Below are 25,085 nucleotides of genomic sequence, written 5' to 3'. Positions count from 1 at the left end.
CAGTTTTCACTTTCTCTTTAGAGATCAGTGCAGTTTTCACAAGGATAATATTGCTCCAAGACAAAAGATTTTGAATCTACTTTGATTCCAGTGCCCCCCAGCCCCTGCAGTATGTTCTTTGGCCTCAGGGTGACTGCAGGTGAAATGCAGTCCTATAGCTACTTTAAAAAAAATTCTTGATCCTAGTCATTCTTTAAGTCTGTTTAGTTCACTAATTAGAACACAGGAGACTTCTTTTTTAGCATAAGCTGAACCCCCCAGTCCTCAGCCTGACAAGCCTTTTGCATTTGGGGGTGCAGGTGTTTGGGAACTGCCGAATAAGGTTATCTCTTATCTGTCTGAGACCTGGTATTTATTCTGCCTTGGAAATTGTAAAGCAACTGAGCGCCTTTCACTGGGGCAGCTGGGCCTCCAGCAGTCTCTTTGCCAATCCCAGCCACACTCTTCCTGGCATTGCTGTACTGTATCAATCAGATACCTCTAGGAGCTCAGGGCTACAGTGGGCTGACAGCATCGCCTCCTTATTTCTCTCCGTTCCAGGCTATAATTCAGGAGACCCATTTACCTGTAGAAAATGGTAGTTCATTTGTTAGCTGTCAGCCTGAAGCTATGCTCTTTCTGTCTGAGTCCATTCTTGCCCATTATTTACTGTTCTGTTTAGCTGTGTATTGTATGGAAACTTTGAGATGTTCCTGAGAATCAGCCAAGTCTTAACAAAATATCTAGGTGTTGCAGGTTCCAGATAGCTGTTTCCCAGCCTCACATCGGTTAGAGCCCACTAGCTCGAACTTCTTTGTCTTGGGAAAAATATAAATATTAAGTTGAAAATGTCTTATAAAATTGGTCAAGTATAAAGTTCAAGTCAGACTCTTTGTTCTTCATATAGCTTCTTTTTTATACCATCATAATTGCTAATGTTTTACTGAGGTGCAATCAGATACACTAAAACAAGGATCTAGGGAATTTGAAGAAGAAAACATCCTTTTGAAATGGATTTGGAAAAGCAAAGTGCAGTCGTATTTTTTTTTTTCCTTCATTCGGTGTTTAGGAGCTGAGAAAGCTATAAAACTCTATTCTTTGCAAGTAACTGATTCATGGATTGGTTGCCTTCCCACACGACTGCCCTCTGGCATCATTTTAGGGTCCTCTTAAAACATGGGAAATAGGGATGATACCCTAACTTATCAACTCCTATAGACACTGCAAAAATTTCCTGTTTGACATTTCTTGTCCATTATTATATTATGAACTAAGTGAAGTTAGCTCCCTCTAGAGGTGGCCACTTGCATATGTTGTTGAGCGCCCCCTGAGGAAGCTGGGGATTCAAAGCTACCAGAATTGGAGCCTCTAAAGGCAGTCTTCATTCCCATCTCCTTTGGTGGATTGCTTGTGGATGTCTGATGGGTGTGGATTTAAAAAACTAGTCAGGAGATGTAAAGTCCAAAGGAAAGTAAGGCTGCTATGCACAGTCAGCCGATTGCAACAGTGGAGGAAGAAATACCACTTGTTCTCCATCAGATTCAGCGTCAGATTTTCCCTCCTCTGTCAATGCCTACACATGCAAAATTTACCCCAGGGGTAGAAACTAAGTAGAAGTTTTGGAAAACAAGTTCATTGAGTCTTTGTGAGGATGGGCTTTAGTTATAATTTGTGATTTGTACTTATTCTACCATGATGATCTAGATGTGCAAATGCAGACTCAGGCAGATGAGCATGTTAGTATATATGACTGTCCCATGTGGAAAAAACGGGCTGATTCTTTCTTTCCTGAAAAGAAAGATCCAAATCCCCAACATTCCCAGCTCCATCTACTCAAGCAATTGCAATGACTGTCAGCATCAATTTCTGACTGACTCTTCTTCCCCGTCTCAGTCATCATTCTGGGTCTGTTCCCTTCCAAATAAACACTTTTGAGAAGACCCAATAAAATGAGCGTAGTAAGGAGAAGTAGACTTTTTGAAAAGAAAGCCCTGAGGATCTGGCCCAAGCACTGGAAAATGAACAAAGTAACTAAGTGCTTGGTAGACACTTGCAGTGTTTCCTGTTTTCCCATCTGTGTGAATAGGCACCTGGTCTTGGTGTCAAAGTCATGGTATTCTTATGGAAGTTTCCTTATTTTTTTTGTTTTCAATTATAGTTTTTTTTTCTTTGTATCAATAGGAAGAACTGCACTGAAGTTAGGTTAAGGACAGAAAGGCCCCCTCCACCAGGTGGCTCATTTGGTCTTCATCTGGCCTCCAAAGACCCATGGCCAGCTTCCTGGTAGCTGACTATATACTGGGCCTCCAGCAAGTATAGAAAATAGGTGTCACCTTGTTTTTTGACCCTCATTGGCTGGAGGTGACTGTCTGGTATGATATTGGTAGTAAAATTCTGAATCTACATCCAGGCTCAGAGGGTATTCCTTGTTGATATGAAATGCCTGTCATAAGCATAGGTGGAGTTCATGGAAGCCTTGATGCCTAGTGTTTGCCATCCTAGAACATCTAGTCCTTTTTTACAGCGACCTCTAGTGCATGCTACATCTGGTTTCACATCCAGAGTCTCCATTCAGTTTATCCCCTGAGCTTATGGGACCACCCCTTACTCCCACAGTAATATTAACAGCTGCCATTAGACAGTACTTACTATGTATCAGGCATTGTTGTAAGCATTTTATATAACTTTACTCTTCACTATAAGCCTGTGTTTTTTTTTAATTACCTCTATTTTACTGATGAGGAAATTGAGGCACATAAGGCTAAGAAAATTGCCTGAGGTGACAACTGATAAGTGGCAGACTCAGAATTTAAACCCAGGCAGTATGGATCCAGAGTTCCTGCATGCCACCACCAATCTATACTACATCTCTAATTGTGCAATAGGTATTTGCATCTTTCCAAGGGCTCTATCCCCTTGTAGGAATGAAAAGCCCAACCTATTGTAATATCATTCTCTCTCTCTCTCTCTCTACTTTCTCCCTCCTTCCTTCTTTTTTCTACAGAGAAGCAAAAGGATAAAAACTCTAAGACATCTCAATAATTGATTTCATTTTTTTCTATTAGAATTCCATTAGCACCACTAAGGCTCATGTTTTTCTGATTCTAAATTACATAATAGCAAATTTATAAGTTATATGAGTATGAAAGAGGAAATGGTGTAGGAAGGGTGGATTCAGAATTCTGGGAAGAGAGAGGTGAGAAGAAAAGAGGAGTAAGATAGAGAGGCAGAGTTGAGGCAAGGTAATTGGGAAAATAGTGGAATATTAGCATTTCTAGAATTAGAAAATTTAAGTCATAGAATACATTCAGCAGTCAAGTGTTCTGTGTCTACTATATATCAGGAATAGAGCTGGGCATTGGAGATAAAAGGGTGGTTAAGGCATAGTCCCTTTATCTATTTATGTTTATCATGAGGAAATAAATATATGGAAGCAAATGTAACTTAATGAGTTAGTCTCCTAGTCTTGGTTTATCTCTGTCGCCTGCCCACTCTTCCCCTAGGGGACAAGTGGCTTTTCAATTTGGAACTGCATGTGTGTGGCTTAGACTCTTCAAGGTGTCTGTCTGCCTAGAAAGAGTGTGCATTCTGATCTGCTGTCTGGGCCATGAATAGATTTACTGGCAGAAGCCCTGCCCCTATGCACTGGACATATAGTTGCTCAGACTACGTCTTTTGTATGGTAATAATACTACCTTCTGTGTGAGGTTTATTTTTTTCATTTTCATTGTTTTAAATTTTTCATTTTATGCTTATTTTGCCATTTTCATTGTGGGTGATTAAAAAAAAAGGTCTTCATAATCACCCAATCCTTCTTACTGGCCGCATCAAGCATTTACCATCTGCCTGGGTCACAGTTAGCCTAGCACCCAAGCTATATCATTCATGCCCTTTCCTTATTCAGCCAAGTCAACCAACCATTTCAATTGTTCCATACAAAATCAAAGTTCATATACCACATTTTCATTCCCTATTTTGCAATAATCCATAATGTATATTACAAAGTAGATGTAAAAACACTTATAATATCTCAAGAGTAAATGTTGACAATTGTGTGTACAGTAACATATCAAGGAATGTATATACCATGAAATCAAACTTCTTACTTGCTAAGAAAGCCTGTTTTTCATCTCTCTCTGTGGATCTGATATTCATCCTTTAGAACTTCTTCAGGTTCCCAGCATCCCACAGCCATGCCCCCCTGTCCAAATTGTACTAAGTGTTCTTGGAGGTTCTACTTTGGTGCATTTAGTCACCTGGTTTCATCACTTTTAAAAGTGATGTGGGGCTATAGCCTCCCCTCAGGCTGATTCCACTTGGATGGGAGTGCTCTGCTTGAGAAAAATGGTTTCTTCAGTATGGGGATGACTGAGCACAGGGATTCTAGTGGCTCTTCCTTCAGTTCTCTCCCCAGAGCCACGAACCCCAGACTTTTCTCAAGCTTCTTTAGGCCAATCTGTCCACCCTCTGCTGGATTCCAGAGAAAGTGGCTGCAAATGAAATTTTGTCTGTTGGCTCTTCAAGAGTCTCTCTGCATCTCCAACTGTCTCTCCATGGTAGACAGAAACGCTTAATCAGCATGGTACTGGAAGCCCTAACCATACCAGTCAGACAAGAAGAAGAAATAAAAAGCATTTGAATTGGAAAGGAAGAAGTGAAACTGTCATTAATTGCACATGGCATGATACTTTACACAGAAAACCCTAAAGATTCTACCAAGAGACTACTAGAACTGATAAATAAATTAAGCAAAGTAGCAGAATACAAGTTTATACCCAGAAATCAGTTCCATTTTTATATGCTAATTAATGAACTAAGGGAAATTAATAAAACAGTCCCTTTCACAATTGATTAAAAAAGAATAAAATACCTAGCAATAAACCTAATCAAGGATGTAAGACACCTGTACTCAGAAAATTATGACACTGAGGGAAGAAATTGAAGAAGACACAAATAAGTAGAAGTGCATGTTCTTGGCAAGAATTAATATCATTAAAATGTCCAAACAATCTGTAGATTCAATATAATTCCTATTAAGATACCTATGATGTATTTCACAGAACTAGGACAAATATTTCAAAAATTTACATAGAACCACAAAAGGCCTGCATAGAAACAGAAATCTTGAGAAAGAAGAACAAAGTTGGAGGAATCATGCTACCTAGTATCAAACTATACTACAAAGCCATAGTAATCAAAGCAGCCTGGTACTGGCATAAAAACAGACACATAGATGAATGGAACAGAATAGAGAGCCCAGAAATAAACCCACTCCTTTATAGAAAATTGATATTTGGCAATGGAAGCAAGCATATACAATGGGCTAAAGATAGTTTATTCAACAAATGGTGTTGGGGAAATTGGACAGATATGTACAGAAAAATGAAACTAAACCACCTTTTTACACCACACACAAAAATAAATTCAAAATGTATCAAAGACTTAAATATTAGACCCAAAACCATGAACATCATAGAAGAACATATAGGCAGCAAAATCTTGGATATTTCTCATAGCAATATTTTATTGGATATATCTCCCCAGGCAAGGAAAACAAAAGAAAAAATAAACAAATGGGACTACATCAAACTAAAAAGTTTTTGCACAGCAAAGGAAGTCATCAACAAAATAAAAACACAGCCCACAGTTGGAAGAACATATTTGCTGATACATCTGATATCCAAAATTTATAAAGTCCTTACAAAACTCAACACTAAAAATACAAAGAATCCAGTTAAAAAATGGACGAAGTACCTGAATAGACACTTCTCCAAAGAGGACATACAGATGGCCAATAGACATATGAAAAGGGGCTCAATGCTGCTAATAATCAGAGAAATGCAAATTAAAACCACAATGAGATATCACATACCTGTCAGTATGGCTTCATCAATAAATCAACAAACAACAAGTACTGGTGAGGATGTGGGAAAAAGGGAACTCTTTTGCACTGTTGATGGAAATGGAGTTACCTCAAAAAATTAAAAATGGAGCCTTGGTTGGTGTGGCTCAGTAGATTGAGCACTGGACTGCAAACCAAAGGGTCACCAGTTTGATTCCCAGTCAGACACATGCCTGAGTTGTGGGCTAGGTCCCCGCTAGAGGATGTGTGAGAGGCAACCACACATTGATGTTTCTCTCCCCTTCTTTTTCCCTCCCTTCCCCTCTCTCTAAAAATAAATAAAGTCTTTTAAAGAAATTAAAAATGGATCTAACTTTTGACCCAGTGATCCCACTTCTGGTAATACATCAGAAGGAAACTACAACACTAATTCTAAAGAACATAAGCATCCCTATGTTCACTGAAGAATTATTTACAGTTACCAAGATATGGAAGCAGCCTAAGTGTCCACCGACAGATGAGTAGATAAAACAACTATGGGACATTTACACAATGGAACACTACTTGACTGTGAAAAAGAAGAAAACTTTTACCCTTTGTATGGATGGACCTGGAGAACATTATGCTAAATGAAATAGGCCAGTCAGAGAAAGCCAAATAACATATGATTTCACTCATGTATGGAATCTAATGAAAAAAACAAACTAATAGGAAAAATAGAGACAGACTTATAGATAGAGAGTAAGGTGACAACTAAGGGGTGGAGGAGGTTAGGGGTGGAGGAATTGAGCAAAAAGGAAAAAGACTCATGGATATGGACAACAGGGTGGTAATGGTGGTGGGGAAGGGTATATACAGGGACTAAATGGTTATGGTAAAAATACAGTAAAAAATTTTAAAAAGTTTTGCTGAAATCATCAGTTAATAACCGCTCGGTGTCTTTAAGTTTTTCATACTATCTACAATCTTCTCATTGTACAACACTGCACTCAATATACCCAAATACTCAGGCTGGAACTGGTGAAGAAAATGAATTAGATTCTGATTTCATCCTGTGGACATTGCCCATATATTTAATTCTTTGTCTTTTGAATCTGTTTTCCAAAGTTATGGTTACCTCTTCTGCTCCCATCTCCTTTGAATCCCCCCTTTCATTCTGGCAGAGGGTCTTCAAATTAAGTTGGCATATTCAAACCCTTCCCTCCTCTTTTACACAATTATAACTTGAGGACCAACACAATGGTGAATGTGTCACGAGTCCTGCCCTCTGGGAGTTTACCCTCTGGTAATGTAGACAAGAAAACACACTGTGCCATCTAGAACTACATCAAGGAGTGCTGTGGAGTAAAATAGGGAGAGCAGGGCCCACTGGTAATGAGGCCCAAAATGTTTCTTGAATGACAAATGGGCTTACAAAGAGAAGACAAGCCATTGAGGAAACCCATGACTGCCCTTCCCTCTTTCTGTGAAATATCCTGGTTCCCACTCTCTGGGAACCCTAATTGAGTGTTACCCTAATTCAGTGAACACTCACCCTCGGAGATTTGTCAGCTAAAACCTCCGTTTCCAGGGTGTTGACAAGCTGCTGAAAACAGTGAAACTGGTGCTAGAGATTTTTTTTAAGTTTTGCAAAACATTCCAGATGAACTTCTGGTGCTCTTAATAATGATTGCCAATCACTCCATGAATCACAACTGTTACTCACTTCTCCTTGGCAGTGAGGACATTTCTGGGGCAGGGTTGGATCAATTTCTTCTGCCCATTTTTATGATGTAGGACTTGAGGGACTGCTGAAGTTCACTAAAACCCCAGGAGCATTATGTGAACTGTACAGGCTTCGGGATGTCCAAGAAATTGTCCTCTGTGAGTCTGATAGAATTGAAAGTTAGGAATAGGCATACAGATGGTAACTAACAATTAGCTTCATTACTATTTAAAGTTGGATTGGAACATGTGGCTTATGTGTATGTGGCAAAAATGGTTTTATTAATACTGTACCTAAGAAGTCACCTTACACATGTGAAGAGTTATTTGCCCCAGACAAATCAATAATTTCAGCAACTCCAAAGTCCAACTATCAGGAAATTGAGCCCTCATTCCCAATTTTATTCACTTATGGCCTTAAGCATACACTGTTTGGTTGGTTGCACATTTTTGAAGCCTTTCCCATCCTTTTGATGATGCTCCCATATCATCAGATACTGTCTCAGTCTGCTCACTCTTAATGGCCAGTATTGAAGGAATGTGTGCAATACGCAAACCTATGCTAAGCACAGTGCTCAGTAGCTATTAGTCTTCATATTGTGCTGTTGCTGTTAATGAATTTTACAGAGTAGGAAAGTAAAGCTCAGAGAGACTAAGAGTTCATTTAAGGAGACAAAATTATCAAGGAGCTGAACTAGATTCAAACCTAAATCTATTTGACTCAGATTTTGTATTCCTAAACACCAAATTATGCCACTTGGTCACATGCCAGCACTTAGCCTGGTTAGTTTATCTTACTGCTCTTCCTCTTCCATAACTAGAGTCTGGGGCAGCCAAAGAGATGGAAAAGCAATGATAGTGTCTGTTGTGCTAAGGATCTGGGCCAACACTTGGCATCATCAGTGTTTTTACATCTTGCCAATCTCTTTCTTATAAAATGATATCTTATTGTGGTTTTAATTTGCATTTCTCTGGTTGCTAATGAATATTTCTCTGTATGTTTATTGGCTACTTGTTAGCTACCAGTTAGCTACTAATGAAATGACCAGGAAGCTCTTGGAAGCCAAGTATTGAAGATAGCAGAGCCTCCTGTAGCCTGGGGTCCCAAATTACTGAGGTCGGGAAAGCCTTTCCAAGCACACACTAGAATTTACACAAGTGAGAAATTTACTGTTTTTGTGTAATGCCACCTTGACTTCAAGATTTACCAGTTAAAGCAGTAGCTAATCTTAGAGGATACTGATCTTTTCCAAATTATATGAAGTAGAGCTATCTTAGTTTGGAACATGTGGCTTATGTATATGGAAAAGGGGGTCTTATTATTATTCAGCCTAAAAAGTTACCTTATCTACTCAGTCATGGTCAGAGCTGGAAAACTACAGGTATAGTTCAGAGGGGCAGGGCCTTCCCCAATAAACCTTTACGGCTCAGAGTGTAGATCAGAATACATGTGTTTTTTTTTTTTCCAGGCAGACAAATGCCAAGAAGATCCTAGAAGGGGCTAATGCACACATCATACATTTCCAAATTGAAAAGTCATTCCTCCTTGTAGGGGAACAGTGGTGAGTGGACACAGTGAAGCCAGGACCTGGATACAGATCTGGCTTTTTGGAACATGAAACCTCGAAAGGGGTCCCCATCATGAATCATGAGGCTTGCCAGTTACCATTGTGACTGTGAAGATTTAATGCTTGACCAAGTGTTGTAGCTAGTGGGAATTTGGCTTCTCATTTTAAGTAATCCTTGACTAATTCTTTATTAGGATTCAGCCTGAAAAGAGAGGGAAAATGTTGATGGGCTGTAGTATAAGGCTGGGTGTTTGGAATACAAGAGAAGAGGCCTGAAATATGGGATAAGATTCTGCTTAGCAAGTCCTGTTGTGAAGGGAAATTATTTGAAAATACAAGGTACCTTTACATTAATGAATTTTTAGGGGAATCTGAGCCTATGTCATGATTTTAATTGTTGAATTTTCCACTAAATAATTATTTATGAAGTTATCTAAAGCATTTAAAGATCAACACAGAAAGGAAGGTAAAAAGGTATTATGTTTGAGAGCAAGACATTATTAAACTTGTCATTAATGACAATAGTACAAGAGTATGGGCCTGAGCCCTGATGGTATAGCTCAGTGAATTAAATGCTGGCCTGCAAACCAGAAAGTAGCAGGTTCGATTCCCAGTCAGGGAACATGCCTGGGTTGCAGGCCAGGCCCCCAGTAGGGGGAGTGCAAGAGGCAACTGCACATTGATGTTTCTCTCCCTCTCTTTCTTCCTCCCTCCCTTCTCTTCCCCTCTGTCTAAAAATAAATAAGTAAAAATTTAAAAAATAAGAGTATGGGCTTGAAGTCACACTTAACTGGGTTCGGCTCCTAATTTTGTCACTTACTAGTTGTGTGACCTAGGGAAAGCTACTTAATTTCTGCCAACCTCAGTTTTCACAACTGTAAGATGTGAATAACATAGTATCTACCTCATACAATTGTTGTAACACTCAAATGAGGTTCAAAAGTGCAATGTAATCAGCACATGGTAGGAACTTAATAAATGGTGGCTACCATTACTTTTAGTCACAGGTCAGCTCAAATGAGATCATGTATGTGAAAAATAGTTTGTAACTAGAAATAACCTGGCTCTGTGTGCCAGGAACACTTTTCCCTGCCTCTATAAAAGCCCATTCACTCTTTGCATAGTTGTCAGATTGGCCTTGCTGTCCCAGCCAGTGGGGCCTGAGACTCTGATGCAGACTGTGGTTCAAAGGGAGGGAACAGGTCTTAGCAAGACTTTGCTGTAGGGCAGAGCCCACAGGGACCATTGAGCGCATCTTGGGGAGAGGAGGAGAAAGGAGCAAAAATAGGCACTAGAACTAATGAGACTCCATAATTTGTTGCGTTCCACAATGATATGGCATTGCCTTTGAAACGGCCCAAATGAGTTTATAGAGATTTTTTGAGCCATCAGTGCAAAGAGCTTGGATCTCTAATTTTGGTTGTGAACAGAAAGGGTGCTCCACTACACATACACTTTTCTCTACTTGTTTTCCTCTAATACCACCCATTCAAACATAGATGCCTGGTGTCCAGCCAGGGCCTGGACTGGGGCCATCATTATAAAGATTATGCTTTATTCTATCCTTACCATCCAGCCCAATGCCGAGAAAATGGTGAGTCAATAAGACATGCTAATTGAATGCATTGATTTAAACCTATAAGAGGTTATATGTTCACTTTGGTTGGATATATTGTTTCTTAAATGCTTTTAGAGCAGCCCAGAATTACCAGAGTAGAAGCAACAGAGTAAACAAAAGACCATAGGAATCTGCCATTTTAGCAATCAAATGACTGAGGATAGGTCCATGCCATGGTGAGAAAAAGAGCTATTCTAAAATTGAATCAGCTACCGTTCAAGAGAGTGAGCTGCAAACAGGGAGTGGAAGCCGTGTGGCCATCTGAGGGCAATGCAGCACAGGGATACCAACACTAGGTCAGTGCTAGACTGCATCATCATCCCCATGCCTGGCTACAGCAGAACTACTTGTGGATGGGTTACTTATTTATTATCCTCACCTGGGGACATTTTTAAAATTGTTTTTAAAGAAAGGGAAGAGCCCTGGCTGGCATAGCCCAGTGGATTGAGCACGGGCTGCGAACCAAAGTGTTACAGGTTCGATTCCCAGTCAGGGCACATGCCTGGGTTGCAGGCCACGACCCCCAGCAACCACACATTGATGTTTTTCTCTCTCTTTCTCCCTCCCTTCCCTCTCTAAAACTAAATAAATAAAATCTTTTTTTAAAAAAAAGAAAGGGAAGGGAAGGGTGGAGAGAGAGAAACATCAATGTTACAGAGAAGTATCTATTAGTTGCCTTCTGTATATGCCCCAACTGGGGATCAAACCCACAACCCAGGTATGTGCCCTGACCAGTGATCAATCCAAAACCTTTTGGTGTATGGGATGGCACTCCAGCCGACTGAGCCACATTGGCCATGGCTGGATGGGATATTTATAAAGCTTATTCCTGGGCCCTTTACCCAGAAATTTTTATTTAATGCAACTGATTTGGATCAATGCATCTGTAATTCTTACTGAATTAACATACAATAAGGGCACTCATTAAAGTGAAAATTTATTGATGAGCTTTGACATGTATGCACACATATACACATCATAATCAAAACAGAGCATTTTCATACCTCTAAAAATTTCCCTTGGACTCTTTATGGTCAGGTTTTTCCCTCCCAGTTCTAAGCTCCACTGATTTGCTTCTTGTTACTGTAAATGAGTTTTTCCTGCTCTAGAATTTGAAATAAGGCATCTATAGTATAAACTCTTATGTGTCTGGCCTCTTTCCTTCAGCATATTTTTGAGGTTCATCCATATTTACAGATGTATCAGTAGTTTACGATTCATATTGCTGCACAATATTCTATTTTAGGCTATTCCACACTCTGTTCACTCACTGATGGGTATATATGTTGTGTGTTTTTTGAAAAATTTTTTATTTATTATTTTTAGATGGGGGGAAGGGAGGGAGAAAGAGAGGGAGAGAAACATCAACGTGTGGTTGCCTCTTGAGTGCCCCCTCCTAGGGACCTGGCCCACAACCTAGGCATGTGCCCTGACTAGGAATGGAACCAGTGACCCTTTGGTTCACAGGCTGGCACTCAATCCACTGAGACACACCAGCCAGGGCTGTTGTTTTAACTTTTGTCTATTATGACTAAAACTTCTGAGGATGTGTATTTACAAGTCTTCAGGTGGACATTTTCATTTCACATGGTTAAATACCTAGGAGTAGAATTGTTGCACTGTATGGTAAGATCTATTGAACATTTTAAATTGGTGAATTGTTTTCCAAAGTAGCTGTACCAGTATGTGATTCCTGCCAACAATGTGTGGCAATTCTAGTTGCTCCTCATTCTTTCCAGTACTGGCCTTGTCAGTCTTTTCAATTTTATCTATTCAATTGTAGTGGCGTTTCATTGTATTTTTAACCTTTTTCCTTATGACTAAAAGTGTTGGACATCTTTTTGTGCTTATAGCCACTTCTATATCTTCTTTCCTGATATGCCTGTTCACTCTTTTGCCCATTTTTTATTGAGTTATCTTCTTGTTAAGTTTTAAAAGTTCTTTATCTATTGGAATACAAATCCTTTGTTATATGTACCATATTTTGCCACGTATAATGCACACTTTTTGCCCAAGTTTTTCATGGGAAAATAAGGATGCACATTATTCATGGGTAGCATTAATTCTGCATCTATAGAAATGTTTTTAATTCTTTTATTTATGCTTATATATTAAAAGTGTAATTCTAGAAAGCAATAACAATATCTGTATGCAGAATAATACCCTGGAATATGATAATTGGTTATGTTTCTAAATATAAATAAAAAATTGAATTAAAAAATTAAAATGAAAGATTTTTTTCCCCTGAAAGTTTTGGCCAAAAACATGGGTGCACGTTATACCTAGAAAAATATTTTATTCCTGTCAGTGTCTTGCCTTTTAAATTTTCTTATTGGTGTCAGTTATGGGTGGAGTCAAGTTTTCCCAAAATTCATGTATTGCATCTAACTTCTAATACTTCAGAATATGATAGCATTTAGGAATATGGTCTTCAAAGGGGTGATTAAGTTAAAATGAGGATGTTAGGGTGGGCTCTAATGGAATATGACTGGTATCCTTATCAAAAGAGGAAATTTGGACATGTAAGGAGACACCGGGGGCTCATGAGCACACAAGAAAGGCCACATGAGGCTGCAGAGAGAAGATGGCCATCTGTGAGCTAAAGAGAGAAGTCTCAGAAGATAACAAGCCTGTCAACAACTCGATATTGGCCTTCTAGCCTCCAAAACACTGGGAAAACAAGCTTATTGTTTAAGCCACAGTCCATGGTATTTTGGTGTGGCTGTCCTAGTAAACTAACACAGTGTCTTTCAAAGAATAAATGTTTTTGTAAATTTTGACAAAGTCCAGTTCATTACTTTTTTCTCTATGGTTTGTGTTTCTTGTGCCCTAGCTGAGAAATATTTTCCTACCCTAAAACTGCAATGTTTTTTCTTGTGTTGTTTTCTAAAAGTTTCATAACTTTAGCTTTTACACTTTAGGTCCATAATCCATTTCAGGTTCATTTTTGTATATGGTATGAGGTAAAGTTAGAATTCATTTTAATTTCAAATGGATATCCAGTTGTTCTAGCACCTTTGTTGCAAAGATTATCTTTTCCCTGTTCAATAGTTCCATTGACCTGTACCCAAGTGTCTGTTTTTAATCAATTCCATATGTAATTCTAATGCACAGCCAAGTTTTAAAACCCTTTGGATGAATGGTCTCTAAGAAGCCTAACTCTTTCTTTTGATGAGATCTCCGTTAACAAGTTACTGCCTCTTTGAATCAACAATACAAAGGAACTGATTAAATAGATGATCTCCAAGAATCCCAGAGTATTTGTCCTCTTCCTTGGCACTTGAAGTCACCCAGAACTCAAAAGGGGATTGGATTAAAAGAGATTTGCATGGTCATCAAGGAACATATATAAAGGACACGTGGACAAAGCCAGTAGGGGTAGGATTGAGGGTGGGGGGGGGTGAAGATGGGAATGGGTGGAGCAGTGGGGAGTGGGGGGTGGAAATGGAGACCACTGTACTTGAACAACAATAAAAAAAGGAGATTCTCATGGAAAGAAATGTTGCCTAATTATTCAAAGTCAAATTGGGAGCACTCTTTCTCAGAAGCATCTGTTAAATGGCATTAGCATTCATTCATAAGCATCTGTTAAATTTTGTTGCTATGTTAATATAAGCCAAAATGGATACTACTTAGGCATAGTAGATTTTCTTCCATTTAATGTAAAAGGAGGAACAAAATATGTCTTGGGGAGAGAGTCAGATGAATAGAGGAGGTGAAAGTCCTACCTCAATGCTTACCATAGAGTATACTCTTTTTTTAAAAAAGACCTTATTTATTTATTTATTTTTAGAGAGAGGGAGAAAGAAAGGTAACCTCTCACACACCCACAACTGGGGACCTGGCCCACAACCCAGGCATGTGCCCTGACCAGGTATCAAACCTGTGACCTTCTGTTTGGCAGGCCAGTGCTCAGTCCACTGGAGTCCACTGACACCAGCCAAGACAAGTATACCCTTAATAAATACAGTGTCTCCAGTGCCTAGAGGAGTACCCAACACATATTTGATGCTGGTTGGTTGAAGGTATGTGCTAAGGAAACAGAGAAAATGGGTTTAGAAAATTTGTAACAGAATCAGGGTAGTGAGGCACCCTGTCAATCACATGGATGTTTGAAGGGTAACAATTTAATGATGTAGTTAAATGCAACATCATTAGAGTCAGAAGAATCTAGGTTGAAATCCTGGCTCTATTTACCAAGGGTGACCTTGGGAAGGGTATTTAACTTCTCTAAGCACTAGTTTCTTCTTCTATGAACATTGGGTTAATGAACAGCGTTCACTGTTGTGAACATTAAGAGACCTGAGAATTATTCACTTAATGTTTCTCTTTCTAGCTATAAATTCCATTCCTTTAGGGTAAGGACTATGTCTTGTTCATGACCTTATTTTAGAGCATAAAGAAATGCTAGACACTTACTCTATAAATAGTTGCTGAATGAGTGAAAGCATATAAAATTACTACTACTGTGTTTTGCATGTAACAAACCCATAGTTAATAATAGCCTATGATTACATTTATTTTTATTTTTATTCCATCTCAGGAAGGTTGGGGTTACAGTTAGCTAATGCCTCATTGATGACAGCAGCTATCTTTTATAGAAAACAATCCCTCATCGATGGCAGCAGCTATGTTTTATAAAAAAAGGTATCCTTTATAAAAGCAAGCATTCCCATTAGGGCTGGCATAGTTAATATAGGTACAATTTATTAATGGTCCAACCCTTCATGGATATTCATAAGGTCATAGGCTGCCGCTATGCCATATGTAGTTTTTATGCTGATATTTGGAATGGTGAATTATTGGTTCAAATGGCATTTTTTCCAACAGTTTTCCATGGATGGCTGAACATTTGATAAATGCATTTCAAGGAGAATCAACACCACATCTTTGTTGTCTTCATTATGAAATGTATACAAAAGCAGACATGAAAGTTTTTTTCCCTAATGTAGGCACTGCTCTGGTTTTCACAGTCATTAATAAAATTTAGAGGAAACAGCCCACTCCAGAAGGCTAGTTGGAAAGGAGCCTGCTTGTGATTAATAGCTGATGGATTCTGTAGCCTTAACAGGTGTTTAGACAGCCTTGGCTTTGACTTTGTAATTATTTATTAGCTATTAAATAATCAGACCAGAGGTAGAGCCCATAGGCTTTGCAAATTCAGTTTATTCTCACCTGATGGCATAAAACAGAGTTAATGTGTGTGTGTCTTCTTTGACAAGGGAGACACATATTTTCAGAGACATCACAATATTGGCATTCTTTCGTGGACAATGGGGGGACTGCTGGGATGGGGGAATGGGGTAGGGGAGAGCAATGGGGATAAAGGTGGGACAACTGTAACTGAACAACAATAATTTTTTTTTTAAAGTTGAGGATCAGCAATTCAAAGAGGAGCAAAATGCCAAACTCCATCATTCCAGCAATTTCTGTATAGCATTTGCTGACACATACAATGCTTCTGAAAGAGTGGGCCTGCCCCGCTGGTGAAGTGGTATTGGATAGAATAGGCCCAAAATGCTGGCTGACTAGGTCTAAATGCTGTGATTTCAGAGCTCACAGAAGAACTCAGTAAAAGTCTCAATGTATTTTCTTCCCTTTCCCCTGTTTACTCTTCTCAGTTTGGCTCAAGAATTGGAAATTCCCACTTTAATGCACACTTTGACCCCAACTTATTGAAATACCCTATTAAAATACAAACATTATCTTAAAGAAGAAATTAATATTTTTTTAAAATCAGCAGTTAATTATTTAGTCATTGTAACACAATTTAGTTTTTAGTTTTTGGAATCAGAAATATCTGGGTTCAGATCCTAATTTTGCTGCTTTCCAACTGGGCACATTGTCAAGAGATTTGCATTTGTACTGACCAAAATACTGAAATCAAGATATTTTTGAAAGGGGAAACTTTAGTCTTTACTGAAAGAGCAAAGATTCTTTTGATTACTGATTCCAAAAGCTATTCATGTCTCATTCGAGAGAACATTTGGGAGTCATGAAAAATTCGAAACCTTAACTTCAGCAGCATCTTAAAGAATTGCCCTCATGAAATTATGCTTTTATGTTATACTTTGGCTTTTAATAGGATGCTACATTCTAACAGTAGCTATTAGTTTGACTTGGGAAAATGTTATCATCTTGTCCCTTGATGTCTCCCATAGAAGACATCCACATTAAAACAAAACAAAACAAAACAAGAAAGTCTTCAACACCCAATTCAAGAAACATTTTGTTTCTCCTAAGGACCTAGTATGCTTACTTTTTATCTGATGTTGAAAAATACATAATTTGCCTTTTTTTGGTTGCCAGGGATCTTGGGGCCAAGTTAAGGATCAGTTCTATCTATTGCATAGCTTTTTATGACCAATGTATTTGTGTTCATTACTTGGTCTTAAAATTTATCCTCTTATTTATTGAATTCAGTTATTTCTCTTTTATAATTATTGTATTTCTTTGAGTTCTACTCATGAGATGCTTTAAAATCTTTTGAGTTGAAGAGAGTAGTAAATAAATATGTACATAAATACATGAACAAATGTAGTAAATAGATCATATTTCATCTTTATGTTACAATTTAAAAAAGAATTCTAACAGTTATAGGAAATGGTAGATCAAGCTGTCAAGCAAGCTGTATCAGTTATGCATTGTTGTGTAACAAATCACTCCAACATGTAGTGGCTTAAAATAACCATTTCATTATTGCTCACGAGTCTGTGCATTAGCCAAGCAGTTCTGCAGTCAGATGGTATGTCAGCTAAGGTCTGATGGTCTAGGATGACCTCCTTTGTATTACTGACATTTGTCACAGCTGGGCAACTTGTGTCCACTTTATTTGATCTCATATTACTCCAGGAGACTAACACTGTCCTCTTCACAGGTGGTCTCAGGGCAGCAAGAGAGTATAAGTGACAATGAGCAAGCACTTTTCTCACCTCTGCCAGTGTCACAATTGCTAATGTCCCTGTGGCCCAAGCAAATCACATAGCCAAAGTCAGATTTAAGGGGGTGGGGGTGGAGAATAGGTTTCACTTCTTTATGGGAGGCATAGCAATGTTACATTGCAAAGAGAAATGCATACAGAGATGAAAATAATTAATGTCCAATTTCAATCCACTGTACAAAGTCAACATTAAATAAAGACTAATAGGTCTTTAATAAAGAATAAATGAAGACAAGACTCTATGACCTTTTAGCATTCTTTCCAATTCTGAGATTCCATAATTCTTTTATCTTTAACACACGAAGGAAGTTAAGACCATAAATTGTTCATGGTTAATTTAAATTTCCCACATCCCTAGATTGGTGGTTCCTTCAATCACCCACAAAGAAAAATCATAATTTCAACCTCCTGATATTATAACAGATCCCTCTTATCTATAGTATCCTGAGAACTTCCCAGTCTGTTACTCTGACTATTTAAACTTCTGGTAGATCTCAGTTGCTCAGATGCCAAAACCTATCTTGAAACAGAGGTAAAAAGCAAATAGGAATAATACAGAATAAATGGAATGAGTCATTAGTGTTTATTGGGCACTTACTGCGAACAAGGCAATATTGCAGAGCATTAGTTTTAGGGGAAGGAGAGTGTGTTAACTACAAAATTTGAGAATCAGCAATAGAGTATTTTTCCATGCCATTGCCTAGATGGGATTCTATGTATCTGCTTTCTAAGTTCATCCACTCCAGTTTTCCCTTCTCGGCGGACTGCATGCCCCTGGTTTGGGCTCTCAGTTCTGGTTCCTGACTCAGCAGGCACTCTCTGACTTTGGACTTGCGTGTACTACCACTGCTTCCAGACCATTTCTGGAGTCTCACCCCCACTGAATGGGATGGGCCTTGGGGCTCTGCTGTGGGGTCTTAGGGAATGAGACAAGCGATGTGGAGGGGAAGATGGATAACCTTTCTCTCTATTGGGTCAGTGAGGGAGAACTTCAGATTCTTACCCGGCATGTATTGAGGTCTCACTCTGTACCAGATGGTTTCATATATCTTCTAATCTAATCACAAGAAGTCTCTGGTCAAGATGAAGTGGAAATTCTAGAGATGGAGTTGTCACACTCAGACTGCCATATAAGAAAATCACATTAAAAAAATCAGTTGTACCCCTCACTTTATATTTAAATGACTAAAAAATACAATCTATACAATCTTTTTCTCTTCAAGTGCCTTGGATTCCTTCCTTGGAGGTAGTATGAGACCCCTTTGTACTCTATCATAGGGTGAAAGGGGAAGATGTAAGCTGGGTGTAAACTGTGATGATTGTACACCAGGCCTCTTTAGACTGGATTCAATGTTCGTGAACAAAATCTAAAGTAGGCGATTCATTCTGAAACCTTGATGGATGAATTTTCAAAATTCATTGATGAGTTCTATATCCTCTTTCAAAGATAAGTGCCCAGTCCTTCCCTTAATTATACTCTGAACAAAATAAGATATGTAGAAGAGAATGCATTTTGAATTTCTATTCACGCTCACCCCTTCTTCTAAGTACACAAAATACCCTTTATACAGGAAATGCAGGGACAATTTTCTGCTTGAGAATGAGGGCATACTTTCTTTTGCAAGTCAATAGCATAATTATGTCATTAGATAGAAACAAAATGATATTGTATAGCAGTGCATTTCTTTATTCCATGCCTGAGTTCTAAGTCTCATATCCGCTTCAAAAATTTAAATAGGGAACTATGTTCATTTAGATGGACTTCATGAGTCATAGGGAAAGGATGTGAGATGCTGATAATGGGAATTAATGAGGACCAGGAAATAGGAGAGACTTTATGAGAGTCAAAATGTAGAAGAAAGTTCTATAGAAAGAAGTTCTCCAGTAGCCCATGGAACAGCCAATGGAGTGAAAGGTCAATGGCTACCATTACTGTCCATTGCTGCTGCGGTAGTGAGTAGATGCCCTCAAATGCTGGACCAAGTTTCTGGGAGTAGTGGGGCAAGGAGAGAAGCATATGAACAGAATGTCAGAGAATTTTTATTAGACTACCTACGGTAAGTAAGAAAGCTATAAAATACTGACTTTGTGAAATAGTTCATTGCATTAAATCTTTATATTATTTGGGTTTGCAAGTATTTTTTAGGTGTAATTCTTTCATTATGCCTCGGTAGTGCTATAAATTTGGGTCATTGTAGAATGCCAAGTGCTATTAATCCTTTGCTGAGGCACCCGTATTTAATTATCTGCTTTGCCCACTTTGTTTACATACCGTCCTGAAAGAAACTCCCATTTGCTTGGTCAGTCTAATCATCAATCATCATTTTCTTTTTGCTCTCCTCCATACATAATTTCCTCTATAAATAAAATAATAGATGGACCTTGAAATCTTGGCTGCTTTACACAATCGAAATTTATGTCTCACTCAAATAAAGTCCAACTGTAGGGAGAATGTGGTAGTAGGGACGACAACAACAAGAATGCTCATAGAAAAATTGAACCAGCCTGACATAGAAAACCAAAAGGCAAGAATATAAAGAACTAGATCCTTGGGAAAAGGCAAGAAATATGAAAGAGGGTTGGAGCAAAGCAAGGTTGCTATGTCACCTAGACCCCAGGGAGTTCTGTGGATGGGTGCCTGGCTAGGAGTGCCAGTACCTGCAGGAGGAAGGGAGAAGGGATGCTGAGGTGGTGCAAGCCACCTTTAACATGTTAACAAGCAGGTGCTGTCAAGCAAAGAGGGAAAACACAGGCAGTCAACTGGGAAGTAAAGCCAAAAGCCCAAGTGGGCACTCTAATGGCTCACAAATGGGCAGTAAAACCTAATATGCAAACTGAGAAATAAGACAGGAAAACTTGTATAAGTTTCAGAATGGAGAGTGTGGGAAAAGAGGCCTGTTAAAGGCATGTTTGGGAAAGAGGATCATTGCGATAGCTGACAGTGACTGGGGGCTTACCATGGGCCAGGCTCTGTCATAAGCAACATATACACTCACTATTCTTCATAATACCTCAAGGAGGTACAACTATAATCCCTTGTTTATAGTCCAGGAAACCAAGATGTAGCTAGGGTGAGTAACCTGCCCGAGGTTATGTGGCTATAGGCAGCAGAAACAGGACATGCCTGGTTCCAGAGTCGGTGCACTTCCCCACTCTGCTGTATGTCACTGTTATAATCACTCATGATTGCCATGGTGTTCATTTTTGCTTGGCCCTTCAACTTGGGTGAGCCAGGGACATGTCCTTTAAGTAACCTTATGGCACTGGACAGGTGCAATGAAGCAACTAACACCTTATAGTTTGTTCCACAGGTTTTAGAAAAACTGTTCAAACCAGCATTGGGCTGGTCAGTGCACTGTTACTGAAACTGAGTGTGGGGGCTTGGCTACTTTGTCATTAATTCACTACATCCTTTACTTAGCTTGGTTTTGAAATCACCATTAATTGACTTTGGTCCTTACCTTCAGAGTTTAGAAATTCACCTACTTCTAGGTGGAAGAGTTAGTGATCAATAATAGGGTCACTTATGTGGTAACCAAAGGACTTTTCAGAAGGATTTGATTAATTGCTTTGTAATTATTGATTGCTTCTATAGTAGATATCTATATTGTTCATTAGGCTTTAGGCACACTTGTGAGACCTTGACACTGAGCTGTCACACTGGGGGACCAGCAGAAGCACCAGTGAGGCCAGGGCCAGGGAACCAGCATGGTGGTTAAGTTGCCTTTCTCCTAAGCCTCTCCACAGGTGCCCAAATCCCTCCATGTCCAAAGAGGTCGGGGTTCACGTTGTCTCTAGGCTGTGGTCAGCCTCTATGAATTCCAACCAAGGAGGCTGGAGTCCTTGAGCAGTTTCAGTACAAGGAGGCAGGCAGCCCATTTGGGTTTATGCAGACCAGGCCAATCAATCTGCTGTGTAAAGGAGCAGAGTCTACATTTGAAGGTAGGAAATAGGTTAGCAATTGCGGGACTTATCCTGCTAAAAAGTGGCCAGCTAAAAGACAAAACACACTTTAAAATCAGAGCTGGCTCTATGTTTTTATTAGCAAATAATTTAACTACTTTGAGCCTTAATTTCCATGTCATAATAAAGTCTATGCTGAAAATATGTCATCAATATTCTCTTTTTTAAAAAAGATTTTATTTGTTTACTTTAGAGAAGAGAGGGTAAGGAGAAAGAAAGGGAGAAAAACATCAATGTGTGGTTGCCTCTCACGTGCCCCCTACTGGGGACCTGGTCTGCAACCCAGGCATGTGCCCTAGACTGGGAATCGAACCGGTGACCCTTTGGTTCACAGGCCTGTGCTCAATTCAGAGCCACACCAGCCAGGGATGTCATGAATATTTTAAAGATGTATGTACAAAGCAGTCAGTTCTTAATATACAAAAGATGCTCAGTAGGCCAGCTATTATTACTGCTGTGGTGATGATAATGATAATGATGTTGTGTACCCTTTTTGGTGAAAAGCACGATGCAAACCAGTAACAGAGGTGGGATTACAGTGCAAGAGGATATGCTTAAACTCACCTGTTCTACTGTGGAGGGGTTGACGAGGGAGGCCAGCCTGGAAGGTAGCTCAGTATTCCAATTCTCGTCCCTGTACATCCAGCTCAGGGCATCAGATCAATTTTTGCCTTCCATTTCCCCCACCATGCATAGCGAAGGCTCTCCTATGACACCGCCAGGTGTGATTCTCATCAGTGCAGAAATGCACAGGCACTGGCCGCTGCTGGCAGAGCCTTAGCACCCACAGTCCATCAGGGCCTGGCTGGCAGCAGGCAGGGAATGGAAGATCTGCTCACTCCCCGCCCTCCCAACCCCACCCCACTCCTGTAAGGCAGGCTCTCCACTGAAGGACATGCAGTTGTTTAATAAGTAAGGAAGAACAGTATCTCAGGCAGCATCTCTCACATGACATTGTCTTTTAAATAACTCAGAGGACTCGCTGAAGGTTGTATGCAGAGTCTGAGATCACTAGCCAGCAGCAGGCTTGTATAGCTTATCTCCTCCTTAGTTCACAAGCAAGAGGTTCCTCTTAACCATGGATGACATTGGTTACCACTGAGGTAAAAAGGCAGATTATTACCAGAGGCACATAGTAGCAAAAAAAGAAGAGAGATGATTTGTATGATGACCTTGGTAAAAATGTGGATAATTAATGGTAATAGTAATAGCAATAAAAATAGTAATAGTAACAACAATGAATAAATATAGTAATTGCAGTAATAGTAATAATAATAGTAATAGCAATAATAACAATAGCAATAATAGTGCTAATACTAATAAAAGTAATAGTAATAATAATGGCAATAATATTATAGAATAATAGTAATAGCAATAATAATAGTAATGATAATAGAAATAACAGTAATAGCAATAATATTTTTTTTCAATTCTAACAAATTATTTATTGTGACATTCACTGTCAGTTGAAGAAAAGCTTATTCTAGAGATGGCTAGTGCTGAAGGGGCTATAAGAAGGAGTAAAAGGAAAAACATTTAAATAAATATAGTGGCTAGTATTTTTTGCCTACTTACCAGGTTCTTGGGACTAGGCTAAATACTTTATATGATTTACTTAATTATCACTACAGCTCTGAGTAGCCATTACTGAATAATAATAATATTATAGATAAAGGAGCAGAGACTTGATGTGTATATTACTTAAGGTAATGTGGCCACAGATAAAGGCTAAAATCTGAATGGTTTCTCCCAATAGAATTTTACTTAGACAGAGTTCAATGTCAGGGGAAGTAGGTGGTGGTGGTGGTGGTGGTGGTAGTGGGGACCACATAGTCATTCAGAAATTTAAGCTGAAGGAGCCTTCACCATCTTCAGCATGTGGATGCTGTGGTGGTCACGGGCATGGATGGTCTGTCAGAGATCGGGGAAGAGACAGCGTAGAGGGTGATTTTATGGGCCAGGACAGGCAGGGACATCTATCACTCCTACTCCCATACTCTTGGCCAGGGCTTGTTCACATGGCCCTTTCTGGATTAATAAAGGCTTGAGACTTTGCCTTTATTATGTCTATGCCTTTGCCTTAAATGCCACTGCTGTCTATGCTGCTGCTTCCTAACAGCAGCAGCTCAACTGCACCAAAGAAAAGGGTAAATCTGATGGACAGCAGCCATCTCTGCCACATAATGGCTTTGTGGATTGTAGAACATCATACAATTGGCAAGTGACAAGGCCAGGATCTAAACCCCTGACTGTCTGATAAGAGATTCTGTCTTCTGCATGAGGGCGAAAATAGTTGATATTTAAAGAGAAGCGTGTGTGTGTGTGTGTGTGTGTGTGTGTGTGTTTTGATTTGCCTTTATTCTCCACCACAACTGGAGAAGCTCAGAGAGACACACTATGTACTTCTGACTCTTTCTTAAAGAAAAAAACTTGCCTGGCTGTGCATTGTTTTGCTTCAGTAGCTCACCCAAGATTGCTTCAGTTCAGCAAATTGCATCCCATCATGAAATAGAGTAACATCTTTGAAGCCAGAGTTCAGTACTTCTGGAAATGATACTCAAGAAATGTAAAATGGATCGTGTTCTCTGAAGAAACTGAGAAAGCAATGTAAAAACCAGCACCACTGCAACGTTAAGTGAAATTTTTATTGAGGCGTATTCTATTCAGTCATTGCTACCCTAGTTAGTTGTTGTTCGAGGCATGTGCCGATTGTTCTTCTGGCTGATTCACGACTGCTCTGAGTATATCAGCAGGGAATTGTGAGTGTCTGCTCTGTACTCGAATCTTGCCTAATTGCTTCTCATGCATTATCCCATTTAATCCTTTATAAACTATGATAAACTCTATGTTCATTATAAAAAATTTTATGATTATAGGTATTAAGATTGATTCCATTTCACAGATGAAGAATTCGAGTTCCAACACTGTTAAATTACTTGTCCATGGGCATAAACTAGGAGATGGAGCTGGGATTTGAACCCCGGTGGTGTGACACCGGAATCTACACTGTTAGTCACTTGCTTTTTACTCAAGGCCCCTCCCGCTGTGGTGGGTTGTACACCATAAGCACAGTGAAGAGATGAAAGAACTGGAGACTTTACATTAACCGAGAGCCTACAAGGTCATGGGCATTTTATACATGTAAACAGGTGCCAGGTGTTTTCCATAGTCCCATAGTCTTAATTCTGTCTCAACCCTATGTCTAATGATTTTCAAAATTCAGCCCTGCGAAAGCTTCCGTAAGAAATCAGATCAGGCCACAGATTTATTTGGCCAGAAGAAGAAATTACATTGCACTTGAAAAGCCCACGTGGAGGAGCCCCCTGCTGCACTCTGCCACTGTATCTCCTACCCATTTTCTTCAATTCAGCAACCATGGGCTTTTCTTCTGCTCAAACTCTGCATATCACAAGTCTGTCAAGAGGCATCTTCTCAACATAGAAATCTTCTTCCTATACTGTAATTCTATCC

Source organism: Phyllostomus discolor, chromosome 6 (genome assembly GCF_004126475.2).
Source record: "Phyllostomus discolor isolate MPI-MPIP mPhyDis1 chromosome 6, mPhyDis1.pri.v3, whole genome shotgun sequence".
Taxonomy (NCBI): domain Eukaryota; kingdom Metazoa; phylum Chordata; class Mammalia; order Chiroptera; family Phyllostomidae; genus Phyllostomus; species Phyllostomus discolor.
The sequence above is the reverse complement of the archived record's forward strand: the minus strand, read 5'-3'. Positions refer to the sequence as shown.